This window comes from Amblyomma americanum, chromosome 6, assembly GCF_052857255.1.
Source record: "Amblyomma americanum isolate KBUSLIRL-KWMA chromosome 6, ASM5285725v1, whole genome shotgun sequence".
NCBI lineage: Eukaryota > Metazoa > Arthropoda > Arachnida > Ixodida > Ixodidae > Amblyomma > Amblyomma americanum.
This window is the reverse complement of record NC_135502.1, coordinates 174,998,700-175,026,502: the sequence shown is the minus strand read 5'-3', so window position 1 is coordinate 175,026,502 and position 27,803 is coordinate 174,998,700. Positions and strand designations below refer to the sequence as shown.

Below are 27,803 nucleotides of genomic sequence, written 5' to 3'. Positions count from 1 at the left end.
GCGTTACCGTTAACGCCGTTACTTGTAACGCGTTACTGCAAACACTGCCTAGAATGCTGATGACACGCACGGAAATACGTCATACCCAAGTGACGACTCTAAGACGCATAAAATCAACTTACACTTTTAAAATATAGAATTATAATTTCGATATTTGCGTAAAAAATAGAATTAACTGCTTTGTTTTTTTCATTTAGTAGAACTTTTTATGAAACGCATGGGCATAGGAGGTTATGGGTTTGAGGATAGTTGAGGCGAGGCGGCCGCGAATGGAGGCGGGCTTCTCGCAGCGGCACAAATGAATTTCGTCCAGAGCAACGGTTTGTATACTGCTGTTTTCTCGATGTCGAGCAAGCGTACGACAACGTACCCCATGTCGGGCCCATGCTTTTACTTCCCTGTCGTACTTGAGGCTTCCGGAGCTACTGCTGGCAAATATTGGACGCCTGTGTAAAAAAAGCATGGTCGTCGTGCACTCCGGGTCCTCGATCGGCCTTAAGGCCCCATCGCAGTGAAGAAAGATCTGCGCCAAGGGTGCCTGTCGTAGCCACTCGTAGCTTCGAGCGAGGGCTGCTGAGGCCTTACATTAGATAGCTGGTATGGATGACAACCATCTGACTGCCGGGTTTAGCCTTCGCAGACGATCTAGTACTCGTGAAATCCTCCTAGGATTTGCAGTGTTTGCAAAACATGTGCCCGAACGATATTACGCGTCTGAACCCGAGGCTCAATTCCAAGAAGACGTTGATTGTCCGAGTTGGTGACTGGCAGTGGAGGTGCGCGCTGAAAATCCATGTACAGCCTTCACGAGGCTACATCCGACACGCTGATATGCGGGTTCAGTCTTTCCTGCGTCGCTGATGACTCTAGGGATAATCTACGTGTTTGGCGTCCTGTGGAAGTGTGCACATATCCCTGTGTGGATGCTTGCAATTGCTGTATTGTGCCTGCCAGTAGACAAGAGAATGGCTCGAGAGACAGCAGCGCGCGGTTGGCCGAACTTCGCTTGGCTGCCGTGGCCAGGTAGCGAACGAATAGTTGCAGGGAGACCTAGGTCGGCCCTGCTTGGAGGCTCGAGAAGCGTTGATTAAGCTAGCCTACAAGGAACTTCTCCAGTGCATACCTTGGAACTCGTTGGGCGTGCCGAGTGTTTTACCACCTGGCCGCAGTGTGCCTTTGCACACAATGGACAAAGGGTGTCTATTATCTCGAAAAGAAGTGCGGCTTCTTTCGGAAGCGGGTTGAAGGCAACTTCTTAGCAAAGTGGCAAGCAGTGCTTTGCAGATGCATCGAGGCTTCAGATAGGAAGACGTCATGGGCCGCAGTAGAGGTTAAGACCACATTCTTCCTGTATAGCTTCCAGAAATAGGCATCGCAGCTTACAGTGCTCTACAGCGAGTGTTACAGCAGCCTCCTGTTTGAGACAAGAGTGGGGGGCTCTGCCGACCCTACAGTACTGGCACTGATTTCATTAGACAGTGGACAGAGTACGCTATGCTGAAAGTGGGGGGGGGGGGGGGGGAGACGAAACCACGGAACGCTTCGCGCTCCACCGCCAAGGCAACTCTAGTCCACCATGAATGTCCCATTCTTGAGTCACTTGAGTCTACTTCATACTTCATTGCCCACCGAGCCAGGGGAATTGGATCGCACTTACAGCAACAAACATGATATCCTAGCCCCAGTGGAGACCATCAAAAAGCACCTTGCTGAGTGGTGGGGTGCTGTGTGCGGACGATTCTAGGAGCGACTAAAAACAGTGGTTCGAGGTGTGATGTGCAGCAGCCATTGGAGTGGCCATTGAGCTTGTGATGTACGTACTGCTGTCATTTCTGTTAGTGTGTATGTGTTCATGTGCGTGTATGCATTCTGTGCAGGGTGTGATTAGTCGTGCGTTGTGTACATCTGTTTTACGTACTGCGGCTGTGCACTGTACCGACGACACCCACCCCATTCAAAGGGCAAGGCCGTAGTCATCATCATCATCCTTTTTTACCACGCACGGCTAGTGGAACTAGTGGACTATCTCAGCTGGCTCAGCTATCCATTGTATCACAGGAAAAAAAATTCTTTTCACAGAATCTCGGAAGATTCGAAAGCACGTAGCAATTTCATGGAGTGCGATTTGTAACGGCGCAAAGGGCACCGATGGCACTAGGTGACACCTCAAGCTTGTCAAAACGATGAGAAGTTCCTTGGCGTGCCTCACGCATTGTTTTTCTGGGAGGTAATGAAGATTATGTGATGCCTACAAATATTAAAGACCTGAATATTCTGAAGCGAGGCCATTTATACGTCTTTTATTGGTTATCGTCACATAAAGCGAGGTGCATTACTGCGCATGTTTTAGAAAATGAGCTCTCCGGCACTGTGTCCTGCAATAAAAGCCACAGCCTCTCATCTCTCTTTCACTTGTTTCTCAAACGAAGGCAGGTTCCGACTAATCCTTTGCACATCCTTGATTATGAACTGTTTTTGTCTACTTGTGCAACAATTAGATCATTGTTTCTTATCAGATAAAGTGACAACTGCAGTTGGAAGTAGTGCATTGGGCCAAATGCATATCTTGGTTGCACACAGAAGGATGTATGCGCTGATGTGAAATGTTTTGACTGGGTGAAGGCAACTTTGGGTTCAGCCGTTTGAAATGCTCAAGCAGATTCTTCTAGGATAATAATGAGAAAATGCTATGTACCACGTATCCCTATCTGTATATTCGCAAGATTTTCTCTTCTTTGAATCCTTTCTCGACATTTTATTTTTCTGTTGCTGTTCTATCCACTTTTCTAATTTGAACCGCCGCGTTGCGCCAGCAGCCTTGCCGTTCTGCTCCCGGCCGTGGCGGCAGAACTTCAGTGAAGGATAAATTCACAAATACCCATTTGCAGTTCGTTGCACGTGCACGCTAAAGAACCCCAGGTGGTCAATATTAATCCGGTGTCCTCCACTACAGCATCCCTCATAGCTCATGTGTCGCTGAGGAACGTTAAACCACACAATTTGCAATTATTTTTTCCTAATTTCTAGGGAGCGGACATTAGTCTTGTGTGAAGAAGTTTACCTTCACTCTCCCCATAGGCGAGTAGGGAAACATTTACAAACGTTTATTTGCTGTGCATGGTGGGTGATTGGTGCCATAGGTGGAGCACAAAATTGCACGGGAACATTAAATTCCCCCTTGGTGTCCTTTGAAAGGATAGAGGACAACAAAGAAAATGCCGTACACATCTGAGCTCTAAGCCACTTCTGCTGTATCCCATAGCCTTAAAATACAGTTGCTGATACGACTTATTTTGCAGTTCTTTTAGTCGCTTAAGTATGCCTGCTGCACCAAATTGAAAGCAGGAGCAATTTAGCTGCACAAGCGATCTTTTTTTGTCAGGCTCAACCCAAATCTCCGAAAACTAAATACCTTCAGTGAAACATCTGCATCATACTAGTCAGTGAAGGCGGAGCAGATTTTTATGCTGAAAAAGTGTGATGTCTATAAAAAGAAAATGTTTTAAGTTCTGAATACCATTTTGTAATTTCTGTGTAAAACAGTGGTATGTTACGTATGACAAAAATAAAATTGTGATTTCAAAATTTTGTTCCACGCTTCTTCCTAAAACAAAATTCACAGACGGCATGAAAAGAGCTATGCACCTCAGCGGCATAAGTTGTTACAGGTACGTGTATGTGAAGAGTAGGGGTAGACTAAGGGTCACTCTTGGAGGGGGTGGTTTTAGGGGTAGTCTCATATGGACTGCGTATTTTTGAGGCCTTTCTTTGTCTAAAAATAGGGTTCAGCATGGTTTTCCTCAGTAAAATTTCTTGCATGAGAAATTGTTGTCTCCCCACTGCTGTATAGACCCGCCTTTGGGGCCGAGTTTCTGTCAACAGAGGCAATTTTGGCAGTTCTGGGCATCAACAGCACCCTTAAGCCCAGATCACTTCCATTTTCTAACGTGTCAACTGCTGCGAAGGTCGCCACGGGGGCTCAGTTGTTATGGCACTCAGCTGCTGACCCGAAATACGCAAGTTTGATCCCGGCCGTGTTGAAATATGTCTAGAATAATAGAGTGGCCTGGGGAGTCTCACTTTTATTGGGGCGTTCGGTAGTTTGCCTTTAATGCTAAGAGAATAAGAATAGGGTGTTTGGCAGTCAGTCGCAATTAAGCTATGAAAACGAGGTAGCCAGTATTCCTCAAGAAGGCATAGCGTCTTGCTTGCACTCGCTGATGAGGCAGAAACTTTGAGGGTGAAAAAGGGGGTGGAATTTGAATTGACGACAATGCAATGAAGAATAGGAATTAAAATGATGGGGTAACGGCAAAAGGTTAGGGAACAAATAGGAGTTATTGATATGCTAGCTGGAATCAAGGAAATCTGCTCAGCGTGTAATATGGAGAACAGATAACTGATGACCCATGATACTAAAGGAATATATTCCAAGAGAAGACAGGCATAGCAGAGAGCCATGTGGGTGGACAAGATCAGGAAGATTGCACGGAAAAAATGGCCGCACCTAGAGCACGAGGACATGGTTAACAAGAGGGATATTGGAGAGGTCTGCATGTTGCAATTGATGGAGCTCGGCTAATTATATGACTTCAGATGCTTCGAAGGATGAAAGTTGTATGTCTAGAAAAGACATACTTTCTTGAGCTAGTTTTACTCTTTAGCAATGGAGTTTCTGAGAAGCAGATGATTGCAAGCATCAGCATTTTAATGGCACAAATATGACATGTTTTATAAACAAGCCAAATTTGACATTTAAAGGACAACTACATAGGTTTTAGAAATCGACGAGCATAAAGAGGTCGAATGTATAAAGCTTGAAGGTAAAGCATGCGAAGTACTTTCGGGCTAGGATTTTAAATGCTGACATAATCGCTATCTAAAATCCCAACAGCCATCAACCTTAGCAGCGAACAACGCCACGCAAAGGCGCATCATGCCGTCATCAAAGGTACCGGTACATTTGCAACGAATAAACGCTTACTTTCAAGTAAAAAATACAATGCCATCAAAGACAAAGGCCGCCGGCCGTTGTTGGGCGGCATCCAACCAGGCATGGCAGGGTGTGGTCGACAACAACGAAAATTTGAAAATTTGGAGCCTAGCGTTTTTAGCTGCTCAACTTATTGAACCTAGAGCCTGACAGTCCCTAGGCCACATTGGTTGCGTTATTTCGGTTTAGCAATGGCTATGCGGGCCATACTTGTCGGCGACAACCAACTCAAGCGATTGTGCAGAACTCGCCTACGTTTATGCCCGTCGGTGGAGATCTGTACGTTTAGCTTCGGGGGCTACGACGCCGTGCACCTCGCAAGCGCTGTGCGGCGCCTTAATCTCAAGCCCGCAGATTTTGTTATCCTTTACATAGGAAGGAATGACCTTGCGAGGCCTAATGCCAGTCCGCAAGCGATATGCGTTAACGTCAAGGTAGTACGTAATCTCTGAGCACTTCCAATTGCTGTCGATTTCAGTGCGGAATTCTCATACATCTTTTCGTATCACAGGCCCTTGTCCTGCTTCTGCTGCGCGACGTGGCACCTGTCGTGCTTGTGGCAAAGGTGTTGCCGCGGTGTTTTGCCTCGACGGACGCCGAGGCAAGTCGTCGCTTGCTTAACCGCAAGTTGACGGCTGCAGCGCTGAAGCGGATGCCGTGTTGTGGGCATCTTGAACACCGGCGTGAGTACCGATTAATGCTTGTCTTAACCGCGTGCGAGGCAAGTGCAGTCTGCAAGCCTGGCGGCCGCTGGAGTGGTTTGCCGAGGAACCATAAAAGTGAAATATTGGCTCAGCTGTTCTATAACTGGTACAGTGCAGTCGACAGGACGCACAGCGTGCCAGTGCGTCTTCGGTCTAGCACAAGCACAATACTCACAACCGAGTACAGGTTCAAAACTTTCACTTTCTTTGTGGTACACGGTGGCGTTGTAGCGCTTGAATAGGTGTGCTGACGACTGTAAGTACAAGATGCGACAAATATAGTGGTGCCTTGTAACAATATTTTTGCGTGGGGAAACAAACAGTCGTGTAGAAAAAGTTACCTCCTGCATGTGACCGTGAATTTTCGCACTGTTTTGTTAGAAGTGAAGGCGAGCGGACAGTGTATTCTCAGAGCCCGAACTTTCCTGCGTCAATCGACCTTTGTTTTTCAGAGAGCGTCCGCGAATTGAGGTGTGTACCCACAGATACTGCAATGCAGCTATCCTTCCAAGTCCAATTTCCAGGTGGCCGGCATACTCTTGAAAGCATTCTAATTATTGCTTGCTGCACTGGAGGGGTTGCAGTATACCAGACACACTTGCCAAACTCTTAAGCAGTAATTGCATGAACTAATGTTCTTTGGTGATGTGCCCCACGACACAATCGCCTGCCACTCGTCACCTTGTTCATTCGCTTCATGGCATTGAAGATGTGTAATTATACTAACTCCCCGTTTTTAAGACTCAGCAGCATGAAGTATGACTACAGTACTAATGAAAAATCTTCTGGTAATGTATTGTATTTCTAAGGGATGCTGTGAGTGTTGCAAAAATTTGGCAAGAAGTGAGTTTAGTCTCCTACAACCATAATAGTTAATAATAAATAGCCTAAATGACCTTCCTTGCTCCATTGTGCCCAGCAAGTTTTCGCTTCACTATTTCACCGAGCTATAGCTCAGATGACGCGAGCATTGACAGCTTCTTCGTTGAAATCATGCTAAAAAAACTTCCTTCGCAAATGCTGCTGTGATTGGCTAGTCTTGTGAGCTGATTTCGGGCGGGCGCCACTTTCATGTCAGTTTTCATACAGCATAAATCATGCCTATATACCAAAGCCTCAAACGGCATGAGTGGAAGTGCCTGGCAGACAGTGAGCATTGGTGAAACAGAGGAAAATAAAGACTTAATGAATATGGAAAAAAAGTCAGCAACACAGAGAGACAAATATAGACACAACTGCTACGCCATCCAGAGGGATGACGGTAATTTGAAATTAAGACAATGACATCAGATAAAATAAAGGGCAGGAAGCAACGCAGAGACTGACTGCACATTTTTTTTCAGGGTCTATTTAGTATTCATGCAAGATACACTAGGCGGCAAACTATTGAATGAGGCAGGTACATAGTATTGACGTGTGCGCTTTCCATACCGGCTTGAGGAGCGAGTAACATGCCACTGTTTATAATGTACTGCACACACTCCAGTGTTTGGTCAGCTACCTTGGACACCTCTTGGCAAAACGCAAGCTGTTGTGTGTCTGTGTGTCCCGATCCAAAGATTTTATCAGAATAATAATAATAATAATTGGTTTTTGGGCAAAGGGAATGGCGCAGTATCTGTCTCATATAACAGCGGACACCTGAACCGCCCAGCGCCGTAAGGGAAGGGATAAAGGAGGGAGTGAAAGAGGAAAGGAAGAAAGAGGTGCCGTAGTGGAGGGCTCAGGATTAATTTCGACCACCTGGGGATCTTTAACGTGCTCTGACATCCCACGGCACACCGGCGCCTTAGCGTTTTTCCTCCATAAAAACGCAGCCGCCGCGGTCAGGTTCGAACCCGGGAACTCCGGATCAGTAGCCGAGCGCCCTAACCGCTGAGCCACCGCGGCGGGTGGCTCAGAAAAAAAATTTCAGAAAAAAAACGCTTTGGGTGTACATTGGGCACGGTTTTGTAAGTTCTAACATCAGCGCACACTTGCAAGAAATGCGACATCTTTTTTAAAGGAGAAAGACCATGATCACAGGAATGAACAGAAGTGAGTGAGTGACCTTCGAGACCATCAAAATCATACCTGTCATTCACACCAAGAGCAAAGTCTGTGGCACTGAATGTGACAACTCGTGCAGAGGAGAAAAGAGATCCAAACACCATGGTGTGTGCTCCTGGGAAATTATACACGTTGTTAATGTAAGCAGCAAAGAGCGAGTTACAAAATATGAGGGGTTGCATGTGCTAGTGACGCAGTTTTTTTCCATTCGAAAATTAAAGGTGGCAATGAATGATGCACTGGCAGACAGAGCAGACTGATCATGATGAGAGTGAATGTTTATGGTGCAAGGGCATCTGCGGCCAAAGAGCGCCATAGCACAAGGTATTTTCGTTTGCTCAAGGCGGAGTCAAAGACCCATTTCCCAAGCATTTCACCATGAATAAGCCGAGCACCAAGCAGGGGAAAGCTTGTACCCATTGTATCACCGGTGGGTACCCGGCGGCACTGGGGATCGAACCCCGTACCTCCCGCATGCGAGGTGGATGCTCAGCCACTAGGCCGCCGCTGCGGTCCAGAGCAGACTGTAGCTCGGACCAAAGGAAACAAAAATCTCTTAAGCAAGCAGCAAAGTGACATTCCAACCACATTGCTTATCAATTTGAAATTGGTTGCCTATACACTATTTACAGTGCCATATCATAGAGGCTGTCATCTTTGATCACGTGGTCACGCTGCCATTGCATGCCTCCCGACCGCGGAGCTCCTGCCTCTTCCCAACGGCTGCTGCATCTGGGGGTGTGGCTCAGATAGCCAGTGTTTCGGATGATATGGTTGTAAAAGGGTGGGGAGGTGACACTAGCATAAGGCTAAAGGTTCAAAGAACATTTTAAAACCACAATTTGATCACTTCAGGCGTGAAAACGTGATCGGGCTGCATGTCGTGGAGAGACACTCAACTCTCAGCCTCTTCGAACCGACGAAGGCATCGCTTGAATGCTACATTGTTCAACACCGCAAGCTAGCAGGTCACTGCTCTTATGTTTTGAAGAGATATGCAAAAATATCGGCATATTAGTCTCGCTATCCGGCATTGCTCAAAGACGAGACGCCCTTCCTGCATGGTACAATTTGCCAGCAATCTGAGATTTCACGCTAACTTCTGTAAGAAGCACGCTCTACAACAGATTATAGAAGAATTTCTTGTACTCAAAGAAAAATACAGTGGGTCACGGACTTTTATACGGATGGCTGGAAAACTTGTTTATGTTGGAAGCGCAGTGGTGAAAGGGAATGGGGAAAGAAATAGTAAGACTTCCACATTATGCATTGATTTTCGCTGTCGATTGTTACGCCGTCTGTGTAGCTGTAGAAAAAAATAAACAAAAACCTCACAGACAGTATTATTTACACACACACTCTGAGTATACTTTCGGCTCTTTAATTTAAAAATGTAATCTCTCCGCTTCTTAAAACAGCCAAAGCTCAAGGACAAAACAAAACTGTGCTGGGCGCCGAGCCATGTCGTTATTAAAGGCAACGAGAGAGCAGATGTCTGCTCTGCTCAAGCTCGTGGCAGGAAAATAAAAACGCACATATCCCCTTTAATGAAAAATGAAGGAAATAAAAAACTTCACTTTGCTATGCCAGTTTTAGATGAATGGTAGTCTTGCACCTGCCTGAAAGGTTTTGAGGAAGTGGCTATCTGCCGTATTCGTATAGGACATGCACATCTCAAACATAACTTCCTACTGCCAAACGAAGACAAACCTGTTTGCAGAAAATGCGGAGATGAGCTTACAGCAAACCACATTTTATTTTCATGCACAAAACTTTAATCACTGGGATAAATATTTTACCCCATTTTATAACGAACACATTCCTTTTCCTCCAGCCGTGATTTTAGGTGCAGATATGCTGGTCGATATGCCAGATGTTTTTAGCTTTTTAAGGGAAGCAAACATGCTTCATAAACTTTAAATGTTGGCCCTATACTTCGCTACATACACTGAAACCTCAGCCACTTTCGCAGTCCTGAGAAGATGGTGGAGGCCTTTATCTGAGTTGCTGGGAACCTCCAGAGCCTTGCCCACGTTGTGGAGGTTACCCGAATTTTTCTGATTTAAAAGCCGGGTCCTGCCTTAAGGTCTCTTATTGCGGAGAAGGGGCGGTGTGTCGTAAACCTTTCTCTTGCAGCAAGTAGTGTGTTAGACAGGCTGGGTGGCGTCATAATGAAAGACTCGCATGGCATGCTAGCAGGATGAAAACTGGCCATGTAGGACTTGGTTGCACATTGTAGCTCCAGTGGGTTCATGTCTTGGCTCAGACTCATTTTCAAAAACATAATTAGGAAACTATTGAAGCTGAGAAGACTGCAGTAGGAGGCGATAAAGGTATCAGTATATGTCAGTGTCTTGCCAGAAAGCACTCCTAGCGCAGGGGGACATCTGGGTATGTTCTTATCCTTGTGTGTGTGCCTGGTTACCTGCCATAGATTAATTACGACATTGTAATTTGGTTTTCACTGAGCACTGCATTTGTGTGGATGCATTCTTACTGTCTTCTTTATGCATTCTTTATTGGAAAGCTGTGCCAGAGAGCCGAAATACTTACTGTAGCTCTATGCTGTTAGGATGCCATGCTTGCTCAAGCTCTCTTATTTATCAACATATCTCATTTTGTTTTCAGCATCGCTTCCTGGATGCAATGAAGGCACCCAAGAGGCACCTTTTCGCCGCTGATGGCTATCACCTGACAGCTGGCGAAGGTATCCTGGAGCTGGCGGAGGTCTTCGTCAGGGTCCTCGCAAAATTCTATGGAGCGGGCATCCTGGCACCGTTCTCAGGTGTACCTGCCAGGTATATTATCCACCAGTGCCATCAGTGCGGATCCAAGGGCCACCGGCATGGGGACTGCTATGAGTATTGCAGGCCATAGGACCTGCACTACAGCCCGCAGTACTTACAGCAATGGGTAGTGCAGTGATTGCAAGGTTTTCATGAGTAACTTGGTGGCAGTGAGACCTGTTCCTGATGTGTTTCTGAGCTGCATCTGCTCTGTGGAGTCTGTAGCATCAAGTGGGTGTTCACTGACATTGCCCAGCACCGAGGCATTTTTCCATTTACACTTCATTGAATTTGCCAGTGGTGTGGCTTAAATTAATTGAAAGTTTTTCTCGTTGGCATCACTTATATCCAATGCGCACCTTCGTGACAAACCCCTCGTGGCAAGCATTATTCACATCCATTAAACTGTTGGCCTACTTCATTATGCCAGGCATTGGTGAGCCAGGACTATATGAAAGGAAAAAATAGATGGTAATGATATGAAGAATCTGTGAAACCTCTAAGCTGTGTCCCTGTGAATGACAAACTTGCTTTTAAATGTGTAGGGCGGCCACATATTTATCTAAAATAGCAGTGCCTCACAACCGTGTAATGCTGTGTGTTAGCACAAGGTGAATCTTTTCATTCAGCCGTAGCATGCGCAGAACTTTGCAATACGCTTTCACAAATGTGGTTGCCCCTTTACCAGGTTCCGTATGTATTACAAATGCTTTTTAACACAATGTGCAATGGTTTGGTTTGCTGTGGGTTTAACGTCCCAAAGCGACTAAGGCTATGAGGGCTGCCGTCGTGAAGGTCTCCAGAAATTTTTACCACCTGGGCTTCATTAACGGGCACTGACATGACACAGCCCACGAACCTCTCGAATTTCGCCTCCATCGAAATTCGACCGTTGCGACCGGGGTCGAACCCACGCCTTTCGAGTCAGCAGCCGAGCACCATAACCGCTAGGCAACCGCAACGGACTACAGTGTGCAATGGTAGGAAAGTTCACGTAGTAAAAAATTGGTGCCAGATACGTGGATTTCAATGGCTGGTTCAAAGAGGATTCAAAGCCATTGCTATGGCTTTGAACCGATCATTTCATCATCCATCATTTCATCATAAACCGTTTCGTTCTAGCAAGGCTTGAATGCATTTTTTGCTATCTGAAGGATGAAGCAGACATCCAATTTCTCTCCAGTGGTTGAATGAGTGTCCGGACGAATTTTTGGATGCAGTGACGCTGTGACTCAGCTTCGTTGCTTTGGCTGCCCCCTGTGTGACTGGAGCACTTGTGCTTTCGCTCTTCTGCATCTTCTGATGTGACTGTAGCGGATATGCTTCCACAAGCATGAAACACACACCGTGCTGGTTAGCGGGGAAAAGGCCCAAAGCTTTATTGCACATGGCATATGTAGCCGAGAAAGCAGTGAGGCCACATAGTGCAACACACACTACATCCCTCCTTGTTTAAGAAAGGAACAAAAAAATGCACTGTATGCTCAGCACTACACAAGCACAAGTTCAGTCTTATAGGTCTCCAAATCAGTTGTCTAAATCTTGACACTCAAAAAGGTGAACTTGAAGGTTGTGACGGGGGTGAAGCCATGAAGTTGGGCCAAGAACTACCTGCGTCCCTGCTGTATTAGTCTCACTCCTTGATGGCTTCCTCTCGGGTTCAATCCAGTAACACGTTTGGCAGAACCCTCGGACATTGGGACATTGAACAGTGGGATGAGGAATAATCTGCAGCATTGAAGAACTTCATTCAGGTCCTCCACTACATACGGCCGGGGGATGTTGAACTGGTCCCAGAACCATCGCATGGTTATCTGCCATGCGCCCGAACTTGCCCACTCGTCTGAAGTGGGCACTGTACGTGGGCACTGTACCTGAGGTGAATTCATTTTCCTATTAGCTTGATCGCTCAGATTAAAAGACTTAGACAAGGGCCAGCCTGGTTCAAGCTGCTTGATGTCTTAGGAACTCTGGTGTGCGTCTGCCTATGAGAAGTTGTGCTGTGCTTAGTTCGCTGACGCCAGGAATTTTTCTGGTAGACAAGCAGTGCGAGAAAAACATTGTCCGCCTTGTGCACCTCGTCCTTGACGGTCCACGCCATCCTGTCCACCTCAGCTTTTGACTGTGGGAATCTTGGGCTGCTGGTGATATGCCTAATGCCTTAAAGGCTGTTCAAAGGCAAAGACGACGTCAGATGAGGATTATGGACCATTGTCGCTGTGGACTACCGCTGGGATCCCATGGCCGGCAAACGCTCTTGATGGCTGCGATAACTGCCGGTGTTGTAGTAGAGTGCTGACTAGTGACTTCAGGGAAGATTGGAAGAGCTCAACTCCTACCTCCAGCTGGGGAAGGCTTGTAGTCTGATAAGGCATTGTTAGTTCAATGCTCTTGCCACAGTTAATCTTGGTGTGCCTCTTGACTATAGGTCACCGCACTGAATCTTGAGCAATGGCTTTGCATTGGTTAATACCTTGATTCTCGTCATGAATGAGATCCGTATGGAATGATGAAGAGCCATCGACATTGCAATTAGGGTTCCTTTGAGAAGTGGCCATCGAAAACACTGAGGTTTCCGTGATGTGTCCACTACTTCTTAAATGTGAAGCAGTAGTCTCGTCTTCTGGGCCAACCTTTGGTGCAGTACTCGAGCAGAAGGTTGCACGTTCGTCTTAGCGAATGGAGGAAAAACTTGCGAGTGTGCAAAGAGTCCTTTCAGCAACTCAACAAGATCAGCTTGCCCGGGAAGTGTGCCATCCGGTAGTGCACATCGGAGCATGTCCACAGTGGCTAACAGCTTGCTGGGTGCATATGGCACCTGGCACTGGAAGTGCATCGGCTTCAGACAGAACCGCTGAATCTGCGGAGGTGGCAAGCAGACATCCATGCTCCCATTATTGCCAGTAGTAGCTGGTGGTACATCTCAAGGAAGAAATGTAGACCACAGACATACTCATCAATGCGAAGCACTGGCTAGCCTGCTGCCGTAGCCTCCGTCTCTGTCTTATTGTGCCAACGTTTTGTTGTTTTGAGTGATGGAAAAACTGATTGACACTCACGGGAAGGCTGCTTCAGTTGCAGGATGGCACCAAGACCGAAGGAGCTGCCTTCGGCTTATACTTTCGTCTTGATCCCAGTGTAGTACCAAGTACGAGCAGAGCAGTTTCTTAAGCTTGGCAAAGGCAGATTGTTGACCGTGGTTTTTAGTCCACTCCCATCAGCAGCAAAGCTCGGATCTGTGCTTTTGCTTTGATATATGAGGTAGGAAGCAGCCAGTGCAGTTAACGAGGCCCAGAAGTCGACGAATGCCTGCGGCACCTTGAGACACTGGCATGACTTTCATTGTGGCGATGTTGTCTGGGTCATGAAAGCCTTCGTTTGTATGTCATCGCATGACGCCTGGAGACCCTTCACACGCTCCTCTTCCACATAAAGCCTCAGTTCCTTTTCTTGAGCTTCATACCTCCAGGTTGCTGGCCCGCGAAAAGCACAACGCCGCCCATTGCAAACAAACAGTCGGTCCCGCTGTTTCCGCCGACCAATAATCAACTTTTCATTTATGTCGAATTCACGCTGAGCGGAACTGTTCGAGTTCTCTGCAAGAAAGAATCGCTTGTCGCTTGAAGTTGGCGGTGTATCTTTGTCCATGCGACATGTCGCTCAAGTGCACAACTGCGAATGCGGTGGCAAAACCGAGGCGCAGAGGGAAACAACAGACACAAATACAGGTATTCCGAGTGACTGGTATACGAGCCCTGTACGAAGCCTGCAAAGTACACAACCTCAAAGCGGACGTCACCGCCACCTTTATGAATTATTTACACCAGTGATTCTTTTAATTGCACTAGTGCTTTTGCTGGATTTTAACTGTGAGTTTAACGGTCGCAAATTTTCCATTTTTAATATTTGTGTTATGCACGACTGCGGCTTCGACATTTCGGAGCGTTTGTTTTGATCACGACTTCTTCTATAAACTACAATACACTGGCTTTTGTACCTATTTAAACGCCAAAATAGACTGTTTCCTAAGCTATCTACCACAATAAGACCACAGAAATAAGTGAAAGAGCATGCGGGTCCACACTGCAATTCGCTGTTACTTTCGACTGAGAGGCCACACCTCCACAGCTCTATAGTCTGCTCGCCGGCATGGCCGTCTCGAATACAGTCGACAGCATTCAAAGTAGTTCCAAACGTTTTCATTACACTTGGCAGCGCTGATGTTTTCTTCATTTTTTGTGTGTGTATTTACTGTGAACACAAGTATACGCCCCGTGCACCGCCTATAGAGGCGCCACTGAAAGCCGCCTAGCGGCCGTTTTCGGCCCATCTTCCGGGAGTCCGGTTCAGCGCCTGCCGTTGCCACTGCGAGAATGGCTGAAGTTCGCAGCTGCGATTTCCCGGTTGTTCGGGTCCCCGACGAATATTTCTGTGGAGACAGCGAGAGAAAGGGCCGGGCTTTGTACGAGAGCGGGCATGTCCACGACGTCGCAGCCGTCTGGGACAACCCAGTCCGCATACGTGTGAAGTGCGGGGCGCAGACGAGCGTCACGAAGCCCAGCTACGAAGTGGAGCTTGTGGTGAGTAGCCGCTTTGTCGATAAAGTAATCACTTCAACAGAGCCTCATTTTTTTTAAACACATCTCCCGCACTGCACGTGTGTGGTGAGCACACGCGAGTCACGCGTTTTAAATGGACCCAGCGCACATGCTCAAGTACATGTATCCGGTCCTCAAAACATCGCTTCACTGACGTACTGATATGCGCTGGCGACCGGGATACACGAATGGCAGAAGCAGACTAGCGCGCTGTCACAATCTAACTCCCACCATTCCTTTGGAAAGCAAGAACGGGAGGTGCTGCGCATACGCAGGTGTAGTGTCGGCTGCGCTGCCGTGCATGCATAACCCTGACTGCTCATTCTTGCTGCATCGAGATATGCAGATCAGCACAGCGCGCTCCGTTTACTGGTGTCCGCGCCTGTACGAGAATTGCGATTGCAGCACCCAGTTCGCGAGTCTACCGCCCAAGTAGACACTCGATCTCCTTGTCTCTTTTACCTTTTCCGGCACAGATCTCACATAATTACCTTTCTGTAAAGAGGAGACGCGTACGGAGAACGGTCGTTAATTTTTTTTTCGGCATTTCTTGCATTCACTACAACACGTCATAATATGGATATTAAATACCTACATGCCACACGGGTCCAATTGTGTAAAAAGGTTATTTCCTCTTGATACTAGATTCACACATTTAAAAGAAATTATTGGACCATTGTGGTTATGCAAGGAACATTTAATTGCAGCATACACCATCGGCATTCCTGCAAGCTTTAGTGCATTGCTCGTGTTCCACAAAATTAGTTACTGCTGAAACTTGCTTTCTGAAATAACAGAGCCTTAATTATGTTTAAAATCTCACCCTTCAGCTGATTGCACAAAGAATTTTTCTCATCAATTTTACCTGATGATTCTTTCATACTAGCAGCTTGTGATGAAAAAGAGAGTATTATACATTTTTAAACCTCAGTTCTTCATTATTTTCTTGGCAGGCATCAGTTCCAGACTTTTCGCTGGAAGATGGCAATTGCTCCTGTAAGGCAGGACCAGGTGGACGATGCAAGCATGTTGCTGCTTTAGTGCAGTACATAAACAAAGAAGAAAATGCATCACGTACAAGTGGACCAAGAGAATGGGGGAAGCCTTCAGTACGGTCACTGGGGACGTATGAAAAGGGAGCTTGCTTGGACGGTTTTCTTGGGAACACGGTTGAAGACATTGAACCAATGGCACCAGCAGTACCGCCGCCTCAAGATGCAACTGCTGTAGCCGCATTACTTGATGAACTGTGGGACCATAACTGCTCACTCGTTACAGCCATCAAGCATGAGCTATCTGTGAACATCGATAAAGAACCAGTGGAAGAAACAATTGTGTATGGGCCACCAGTGGTGCAAGGCAACTTGCGAAAGTCTGGTCTCTACCGCTGCCTGGCAACCAATAAAAACAACGACGAAGATATGAGTTACTACATGGCCAACATTGTACAAACTGCTGAGCAAATAGTAGAAACTGAAAGAAAAACACGAGGGTCAGAAAGAGACTTTCTGCAATGGAAAAAAACGCGGGCATGCCGTATTTCAGCCAGCAGTCGGCCGCACAACATACTGAAATCAAGAAAGGAGCGCCATGTACTGGCTGAGGAGTTCTTGTCCGAACGGTCATTTTGGTCATCAGCTACAGCGTATGGGAATGCCCTTGAATAAGAAGCCATAGAGTCATTTTCGAGAGAAATAGAAGCAGAAGTCCACAAGTGTGGGCTTGTGATTATGCTCGAGCAGCCTTGGCTGTGCTGCACACCAGATGCTATTGTTGTACGAGGCCCTACTGCATCGCTTCTTGAAGTGAAGTGTCTCTACTTGTGCAGAGACAAACCTATTGTAGATTTTGAGAACACCATATCTGGTGTTCCATACCTGGTTTTCCAAGATGGCAATTTGGAGCTTAAGCGTACACACATGTATTACACGCAAATTCAAGTTTCAATGTATGTCCTCGGTTTAGAAGCGCGTTTCTTCTATGTGTACTCGAAACAGCAGCACATTACAGTCAAGGTACCAATTGACAACGCCTTCATTGCTCAGGCTGTTCCGCAGCTTGAGAACTTCTATTTTAAGTATTTGTTACCGGCACTAACAAAAGAAGTGATGCCCACTTTCAGGTAAACTGGTGTGTATTCTTCTGTGCATCACAAAGGTTTCAATTCAGTGTTGGATATTGTTATAGCGCGTGGTTGCGATGAGCACGCATTATCAGCGCGCTATCAGCCACGGAAGCGTCGCCACGGTTTGGAGTGCGTGACGTCACCTTGTGCTATATATATGTGTTCTGTGCCCATGAATAAACGGCTTTTTGTTCCCAGGATGCCAGCGTGATAACTTACTTCGGATATTAATGCAAGTGCATTAGAGGGACCATGGTGAGAAAACGTGGTGGGGCGCCACGCCAACAAGAGTGATACATGGCCACAATGCATGACCATGGTGCAGGGAAAGGAATAAAGAGCAAAAATGACGGAAGCAGTCAAAACGAAAAGTGTTGCTGAAAAGACAACAAGACAGTTTTCAACATCATCCAAGCAGGTTTGAACACATTGCTGGCTTTTTTAGGGCTTCTGTCAAGACAGGACAAGAACTGAATCAGCGTGGAAAATGTAAACTAGAAAAGGATTGAGTGCCACTGATGAAATCTAGGGACATAGTGTCAAGACTATTTTCAACACTAAGGAAGTAAGCAAGGAACAAGCACAATGGAAAGGCTAAATAAAAAATAATTTATAGTAAACATTATTCTCTCAGAGAAATGAGATCTTTTTACCAAAAGTTGCATACTTCATCTTCAGCATGGAATCAGCATTTTCTGGTTGCTTCACTTCATCAAAAAAAATCATACGTTAGCCCCTTTATTTTTATAAATCAACAAAACAACTAATAGATTATCAAACATATACCACAGCCACTGTATTTACAGTCTAGAGCACTGCACATGCAAGTGCACTTTTCTACAACTGGATAACTGGCACCGCAAATCACTGCCAATGAGCTCATAAGATAGAACAAAAAAGGGTGAGGTGTTTTCATTCAATTACTTGAGTGTATGGGGCAGAAAAAGTGGGCTTTTCGTAAAAGCAGTTTGACAAACTCAGTTGCCCTTCAGCTCTCATTGTGCACATACTGCAGAAAAAGTATTTGTACACATAAACTCAGTGTGAAATGCAGAGCACCAAAGAAATGCTTCAAGATGTTCTGAATGCATATGACAGCCTGAAACGGTGAGTGCTTAAGCAACTCCGAGTAACAAAGCAATCGCACTTCAAGCTGAAACAGAGGAGTGCTCGATGAATTTAAATCCCTACTCTGCATAGCATCACACGAGAGTGATGTCTAGTTTTTGACCACCTGAGAGAAGTTTGGCAATCATAGCAGCTGCATGCACTCTCTCTGCCTGCCCATTAGTTCACAAGTACCCAAATTTTGGCACATACGTGTTCTAGCTTGAACTGGACGACCCTGTACATATTGTCCGCCTGACTGTGCAATCCACCAACACAAAACATGCCAAAATATCTCTTGTATTTAAAATTAAAATCTGTAAATGTTACAAAAAAGTCACGCTATAAGTTCAGTCGGGGAATTAAAAGATAGCAATGATTGTTAGTTGCCATGGTGACTCGGAAAGTAAGTGAAAACAGGATTCTCAACAGGGTAAACCAAAACCTGGATTTTTATTAATATACATATTGCATTTTGACAAAAAATCTGCTTATTTCCAAATTTGTTTTGTGGTTTATGGGGTTTAACGTCCCAAAGCGACTCCGGCTATGAGAGACGCTGTAGTGAAGGGCTCCGGAAATTTCGATCACCTGAGGTTCTTTAACGTGCACTGACATCGCACAGCACACGGGCCTCTAGAATTTCACCTCCATCGAAATTCGACCACCGTGGCAGGGATCGAACCCGCGTCTTTTGAGCCAGCAGCCGAGCGCCATAACCACCGAGCCACCGTGGAGGCTGTTACCAAAAATGTAGCTAAGGCTGCACTCCAGAGATCTTGCTGAGACATACATACTCGCATTGCAAGGCTTACCTACTTTTAATGGTATTTTTTTAAATGCCTATATTAGTTATGTAACCTAAGTATAAATGGAAGTTGAGTGCTCATTGTGCTCTCACACAGTCAGGTTTCTAGATTTGTGTAGTAATAGGATCACTGAGCAGCCTAAGTTTTTCGTGTCTCAGTCAGATCACTGTTCCGAACAGTCAAACAAGTCCCAAGTTTCTCTATGTTTTAAAACAGATGTTTCAAAACTTTGACAAAGAAATGTATCCTGCAATGCGTACCTTTTACTAAACACATCCTGGGTGCAACTATTTTGATAGAGATACATGAAGATCCTAAAAAAAGAACTACTTATTTCCTGCAGTAAAAAATGGTTTTGTGCATTAATGGTAATAACCAGCCCTCAAAAGAATATACTTGCACTGTAACGTCATCTCAGTCTATTTTGTACATGATGAACATGACAGCTTGCACATTACCACATTACTCTTTAGCTTTAATGATTGGGCTGTGTAAGTTTGTAAGCACACCGCACATATCAAGTATTTTTGAGACGTGAGGAAGCAAATCAGCAGACAACTTTTCTGACAATATCCTGAAAAGTTTCATACGTTGAATACATCTTTCAAGGTGTATTCTTGCACTTGCCACTTTGTATGAGGAAAAAACTTCCTCACGAGTAAAAGGCTGGTTTGGTCGTGCAAAAGTAGGCATCTGAAATAGCACGCATCGTTCCACAAGTGCACTTCTGATTTGAGGAAAGCCCTTGCCAGCAAGCACAAGATCTCCTGGGCTAAGCAAGTGCAAAATACCAGAATCAGTTGTTATGAATGAATCGGTGGCACGGCCACCATAAGGCCTTGATAAGAAGCTGATAATTCCGCAAGGTGCTATTCCTACAAGAAATTTGACAGTGTATGTGCCTTTATAATTAGAAAACATCAGCACTTTCTCATGCACAGTGTTTGGTGCTGAGCAGAAAACCTCAGTGCAATCTATAATGACTCGACATTTTGCATACTCAGGCTTGAAACATTCAGGCATCATGAGCTCAATGGTTGATCGTGAGGGCCAGTAGATAAGACAGCGCATTTTGACATGTAAAAGATTCAAAATCAGAAAAAAACGTCGCGAACAAGTTGTCCTATGCATACCAAAAAAGACCGCTAAAGCCTAATAGGAAAGGCTGAGCTTTAGCTTCATGAGAAAGAGGAGGAGTTTGTTTGATGCATTTACAATTTCCTCTTCCCCACTGACATTAAGCGCCTCCACAACAATGCTCTGCAATTTTGAAAATACTGGCAGTGACACACGAGCAATAGATTTTAAAATGTCTGAGGCCTTTTCACTAGAGCAGGCAGATACACTTGAGTAGCCTCGAAAGCTACAGGTAGATTTCAAGCTGTCGATGTTCATTGGGTCACACGCGCTGTCCTTGATGCCATAGGAAGTGCCCCATGCGGCATCCTTTGTTTCCTTCTTGCTAGGAAAAGTAGCCTGGAAGAAATTACGCACACAATCATTTGAAGCCGTGCTTATTAGAGGGTAACAAAGCTATTTTATGTACACATTTGCATTAAATATTGCTTAAAGATTAATGCAGTGAACAATGACAAAACTGAACATGTGCTTAAGATAAATACTAACACATAGTTTATTTCCCAATCTGAAGTATTTTATCTATCATACACGCTAGCTGCTATCTCAAAGCTGTACCTACACAGCGCAACACCCAGTCCACACTTCAAAAAATTGGGGCGCTGCAGAAAGGTATCAACAAGAAAATATATGTAATTTTAGGTACAAGTCTATTCAGGTGCAATGAAATTAGAGCAAATATGCATACTAGTTCCCATCCTACCTGTGTCTCAGCACTGCAACTTTGCATGCAGCAAAGGAACAGACTCGGCATATCTGGCTCCAAGGTCCAAGTACAGGGGCCTGTTTGTGTTTCTGCCTGCATTCATTGAAAGGCACAGTCACTTCTTTTTTCTTCAAAATTTCCTCCCCACATTACACAATGCAGTCATGCAGTGAATCGTAGTGTTTGTTAGCACCAGTATAAACTGCAATCTTTTAAAGAAAAAATACGAATGACATATATGCAAATGACCTGAAATAGTGCTGTAACGATTAATGAAGACTTCTGGTGTGTTATGTTCACTCACACAATGTTTTAAAAATGTCTTAAGCAACTTTTCTAGATAACAACACAACTGAAAGCACAAAATGTCAGCATGCTATGTGCAAACTGATACAAAGAAAGAAACCAATGACTAGAACATCGTCATGTCCATAGACACAAGCATATTAAGGGCAAAGAAACTGGGAGAAAGCATTAAATCTAGCTTGCCAGAAATTCCAAAGCTTTATTTGTTGTTCAAGTCAACACAGAAATTTGTGAAATCAGCTTAGTAACGTTGATATGTGAAAGCTTTTCAGGATGGGTATGTGAAGAGAAACACACTTATGAGTCCATTTGTGGAATCGTAGCCTTCTTCATCAGTAGCCACTTCCTGCACACAGCTTGATGTGGGTTCTTTGCTCTGTTCACGTGACCGCAACCTGGATTAAGACAACTCTTTGAGGATTGTTACACTGTGAATCAATATTCATTGAGAAAAGTCATTACCTAGATAGAACAGGCAACAAAAATTGCTCCACAGTTAATGAATCTTTGAATATTATTGCTGTATTTGGTCTTGCACTAGTTGAATCAGTTTCATACTAGCTGCATAGTTAAAGCCATGACACAATGCGTAGTTATAATCCTACCACCACAACTGCTAGCCGCTAGGACCTACAGTATGTAAAACAATCATAACATTTCCAGTATCGCCTGCCCTGTTTGGTTCTCTCTGTCACAGTTCATTCCAAGTTCCGTTCCATTCACATTTAATAATGCCAGCCGCAAAGCACACCATTTGATTGAAATTTTTTCGCTAGTTCATCTTACCTTTCATATCTGTAAGCAGAAGGTGTCTTGGTGCGTCCGTATTCACTTGGAAATGGTTGCTGGTTGCTACAAAATGGTTGCTACAAAATGGTTGCTGCAGATCCTGCTGTGTTTGGTCGGCTCCCACAGGCTCCCGTCTTTTCTAATAAAATTATGACAGAAGCACACATAAACACAGCCATTACAGCAAAAGGGAATAAATTGTTTGGTTTATGGCTGCATGGGCAATGAGGGTCCCCGTAGCGGAAGACTGCAGATTAATTTAGCACCTGGGGTTCAAAACAGTTTGCTGTTGGGCTAGCTGGTGCTTTGACATCATATCCATCTAATTTAATAGCACAGGACAGCGTGTTCGTCTTTTCTTTTGTCCTGTCCTTTGCGCTAAATTAAGCGATTATGATGTTACCTAAGGGTCTTTAACTTGCGCTGACATCGTACAGCCAACGGGCATTTTTTTGTTATTTCGCCTGCATCGAAATGCCGCCTCCGGCGGCGGGGTCCAACCCATGTCCTTGGGATCAACAGCCGAATCCACAGGGCTACCGCGGCGGGAGAGACCTGATAATTCAATGTGTTGTCCTGCCTCTAGACACAATTAACTACAAAAAATGGACACAAAATCACTGCAAGCATGCGGTAATCGCGTCACAAACGAAGCTCAGACCACATCCATGCAAAATGAGCAGAGGTCTTGGACGCGGTAGCAATCTGAAGTTTCAATGCGCGAACACACAGGCCCAAAACATCAACATGCGGAAAATGAAGATCAAGCTTCTAGCGATAGCGAAACTATCTCCATGACGCCGAGACACAGTCATGCAGGGGACAACATACGCAGCATTCACATATCCTAATCGAAATAAAGCACATTATCACAGAGCAGACAATACCCACAACGAGTGCATTAAAATTATCGCCATTAAAAAAGCAAACGTTTCAACATGAAAACACAGAGGCGCGATAAATATCAACATGCGAAACTTTCGAGCGATAGCGGAACTATCTCGACAGTGACACCAAAATGCACTCATGCAGGGGGCAAATTACACACGTATACCGTCAACAATTGAGCGCATAATCACGGTGCAGGCAATACCCGTAACGATTTCTTTCAAAATACCACCACCAAAGCAACAGCACCCTGCACATGCCCTAGCTGCGATGCGCAGTCAAGACAACTGCTTACCAATGTGAACTTGAGTTGCAGCAGCATGACGATTTATGATGAGACGACGACTATCCCAAACACTTCCTAGCATCACTAAAAAAAGAGGCGTGAATAAAAAATTAGACGTTTTAAAGTAAATGGAATCAGTTCCTCACCTCTGCCGTTGAACAGCGGCGATCCATTGCTGTCGTCGCTCCCGCTCATAGGGCCGCGCTGGGAACGAGTAGAATCGCGTCTCCGACGTATTTTTATATGTGTTAGAGCAACCAACCACACAACAGTTGTTATTGGACATCCCTTCGGGCTCCTATCGCAATGAAGATGCACGGACAAACCTTATTTCATCGAAGAAACGACCGAGAAAGATAAAGCCACGTCGCAACAACACACAAGCGACCGGCAAACGGCGCGCTACACTCCCGGAAGTTGGGAGCAAAGCCGCCACCTGTGGCGCGGCCGTCGCTTTGCACGCCGCCTATAGTCCCAGTGTAGCCAGCGCTGCTTGAACGGAAATAAGACTGCATTAGCTCGCTGCTCTTGCTCGTTTTGGTCACGAATATAGGTCAAGGTTCTTTGGTCTCGAATATGGCTCGACAGCTAATTGTGGGTAACGGTTCTGAAAAAAAGTCTACCTATATGAGAGTAGATACGGTACCTTTCTCACTCTGAACTATTCCTAGGAATTCTACTTAGTGATGTCCAAAACAATGTTTGTTTTTGTTTAGCTTTACATTCTCTTTACACCCATGTTGCCCACATGATCCATAAATTCAGCAACTTATGGTCATGCTCATCTTTCTTTCCCAAAAAAACCTGAATGTCGTCAAATTGACGATTGGTTTTCGAATATTCTGGCCATTTCTTTTTGAAAGAATACTGGGGCAGATGTTTGAAACGGTAGTTAACAGTAGCAGCAATGGGCAGCAGGCACAATGAATTTAGTCACTCCGTGACAATTTTCGCGAAAGACAGATTTCATAAAGTCCAGCCCTGGCACCCAGCTTTGAGAAAGCCTTGCCATCACCAAGGTGACCTAAAACCCGTCTAACTGTAGGTGAGACATTCCATTCCCTAAGAACTTCCTTGTTGAGTATCGCCAGATCCGTATAGAGGCGGTATCTACCCAAAGCTTTTAGAGAACCACGTTTAGGCTAGCACACCATGGTGTAAGTTTATCGATATTTTTCACAACTCCTTGTTTTTCAAGGATGTCAAGCTCTTCCTTCACCACATTACGAGAGGCTGGGAAATGCTACGAAGTATGCTAATTGTGAAAGGCTTGGTATTCGGCTGGAGGCTGATAGTGTATTCTGCACCGAAAGTTCCTAGGGCGTTAGATTTCTTGCATTTGCAACTGAGAGGGATACGCACCCTGACTTCCTTGAGGAGAATGTTGAAGTGCATCTGCAAAATGAACAACTCCAATACCTGTTATGCTGAGTAACCAAGAAGTGGTGACGGCGACGACAGCAGGACATAGATTCTCTGTTTCGAAGTTCAACCCTTCCATTTGAGAATAGTGAAAAATTGACCAGCAATCCTCAGCTGGCAGTTGTCTGGCCCGGTGAGAGCCCCTTTCAGCGTGCCCAGCAGCGACGGAAAGCTTGGAAAGGTGTCGGGAACTACAGTCACTTCTGCACCTTGGTCCACTTAAAATTTGGGAGGAAGTCTGTTGACCTTCATGCGCACAAACTTCGTGTCAAGTCTTTTCTGTTTTGATGGGACAGACATTGCGTGCAAGTGTCTTGGAGATAAGCGTTGATTGGCGAGATGGACAGGTTTGCGGAGACGCTCTCATAAAGTCCTTTTTTTTCGCAAAACCTACATACTGCATTGAGCACGGGGCAGAAGGCATGCACATGAGCTTTGGGTCCGCAAAAGTTGCAAAGCTTCTTCTATGTTTTTTGACGTGTCTCTGTTGGAATGGATTTGTGATGCACGTGCCTGCGTGCACAGTCAAAGACCCATCTTGTGCCCTTTGTTTTCTTTCCTTCTGCGCGTGCTTGTGCAGGCAAGCATGCAAAAATGCTTTGTCAAGAGTCAGATCTGGCATGCGACACAGCTGTTATGAAAGCTTGGCGTCTAGCAGGCCAACAACAAAGCGGTCAATTTCCAGCCTGTCCTCGACATTTGAAGACCCAAAGTTACAGCTTTTTTACCATCGAACGCAGGGCAAAGTAGAATGCGTCTACGCTCTCGGATCGTTGCCGTATGTGCTTATGAAAGCGAAAACTTCTGTAATAGGCTGTGAAGTGTTGCTTCACTTGTGTGTACTCACACATTCAACCTCTGAGTGCCGAAGTGAATTGAGGACACGGTGCACTTAAACTCCCGCACACTATAGATGCATACGAACCTTGACTTCATTCATTGCCAAAGACGCTGCCGTAGCAACAGAAAATCTTCAAATTGTTCCACTCGGGATGACCAGAAAGCCAGCTGATCGAAGTTGAATGCTGGTGGTGGTCCTAGGCCTACCAAACCGGCGAACTGAGGTTACATCTCAGACCGACAGTGGAGTATAACGAAGAAGCGTGAGCCTTCACTACGAAGAAGATGGTCTTGAATTAACATAGCTTGAAGGAACTTCATCCTGGATTCCAAGCAATTGTGACGCCATGTGGAAATGGCAGTGTTACAGAATTCAGTCGGCCGCTAAACCTAGCCTTGATCTAGGCTAGCAGATGGAGCCACAGGAACCGAGACGCTCTCAACACCAGAACGCAGAAAGCATTTATTTCAGCCAGCGTTAGTAAAAAGATTTTGCTTGGTGCACACGCAACTGGTGGAGATGAATTAAATGGGCTCCATACTTTGAGCAGGCACAACGTTTACAATGTAAAACATAAGTTTCATATTGGATATGAGGAGCAGAAAGACTCAGATGAGTTCGTAAGCATGAGGATGTGGATTGATGAGCTTCAAGAAACCTCAGCTTTCCTGTACGCTTATAAAGAGCTGCTTACAGAACAAGGCATGGGGAAGTTTAAAACGGCTCTTATGAATACCACTCGGAGGGAATTCCTGCTCGATAATGGTAAGAAAAGTGTGTGCATAGGCTCTACTCATGCCAACTAATTCTCATTGCTGGTAATTGGCGACGACTGGTCAGGAATTCCATGTGCCTACCTGCTCTCAAAAAGTAGCACGGAGGGAACTATGGTTGCCTTTTTTCAGGCAATCAAAGACAGACTTGGTGAGGCACTTTGCACTGAGCTCTTCATGTCAGATGATGCGCCAGCATATTACAATGCTTGGCAGAGACGTGGGAGTCTCTCCTGTGTACTTCCAAGCCAGCAGACCAACGCTGGCTTATCCAGCGCGCGGTGGAGGCCGCGGCATCCCAAAGGATCCCCGCCGACCTCCTCTAAGTCAGCGCAACCGGTCCTTTGACTGGTCCCCTGTTTTTGGGCGCAATAAAGAGTTTACCTACCTACCAAGGGTAATGGGGAGCCCCCAGAAACGCGTGCTCTGTACCTGGCATGTGAAGCGTAATTGGAACTTGCATGTCAGTAAAGTGACCAAAATGACCTTCGTGCACAAGGCCCAAAATTTCTTTCCTGCACATGAGTGGGACAACAACCCAGGCTGCGTAGAGTAGCAGATCGTCCTCTACTGTGAGCTGTTGACGATGCTCGTGGAAGGATCTCACTTCAAGGGGTAAATCTCGTCGAGAAGGCTTTTCTTTTGTGCAGAGTTCTCGGAGATACAAGCACACACAATCTGATTTTTGGGATTCCTTCAGCCACTCTGCGGGTTTGAATGGGGAAGAAAGTACGTTCTCCCCACTCAATCGCGGCTGACACAGTTCAAAGCCGCCCGAACCCCACCCCGTGATCGCGTACGGTACCGAGCGCTCGCCGACCACGGCGAGCCTTGCTCTGAGGGAACAAAGGAACGACAGATTGGCAGACACAAACAGGCATTTATTGCTACAGAAACAATAACGCCAGCTAGCAACAAGGTACGCTAATGAATCGAGGACGTCCGACTCACCAGCAAGGTTCCGAGCGAATGTTCGCCCGCGCTAGGGCAAGGGATATATCCTCCGAAGGCCGGACGGGACGAGTATCGGAGCCTGTCTCCCCGTCGCTTCCTGGCCCCGCCGGTGAAGAGCGGAGCCGCGAGTGACGCGTCCGCTCGCGCCGATTATCCCAGCCGAAGACCCGCTGCCCCCTCTCCCGCGCGCCGGCTTTGGCAGTCTCCGCACAGCGATGCTGGCGCCCTCTCTTGCCAGTTAATGTAACTCACAAGGGAACGCGCTCAGCCTCGAGGTGAGACCGCCGCTGCACGGTGCCTCGCGGGAAAGCAAACTCAGGGGGCTGCAGGGCAGGTCCCCACATCCCACCAACCTTAAATAGACCCACGCGCCTGAAGGTACATGCTATGGAGGAGTCTCCTGGTCTTCATGTACTTGAGGCACGTCTTGCAGCGGAGGTCACGCCGACAGCGTCCACGCAGACTTCCGCGGTATTCCGAAGGCGGCGTGAAGGTCTCCGCTGGGACGACTCGTATGACCCGCGGACTAC

The 27,803-nt window shown here is 46.0% G+C and overlaps 1 long non-coding RNA gene across 1 annotated transcript; it reads right to left on the bottom strand.

Moving 5' to 3' along the window:
• Nucleotides 1-21,625: 21,625 nt before the first annotated feature.
• Nucleotides 21,626-23,651, bottom strand: LOC144095050 (uncharacterized). The gene is made up of 4 exons (XR_013306684.1): nucleotides 23,430-23,651; nucleotides 23,293-23,367; nucleotides 22,107-22,248; nucleotides 21,626-21,715 (listed from the first exon to the last, which is right to left on the bottom strand). It is a non-coding gene; the product is annotated as an uncharacterized LOC144095050 (long non-coding RNA).
• Between the last annotated feature and the right edge of the window lie 4,152 nt (nucleotides 23,652-27,803).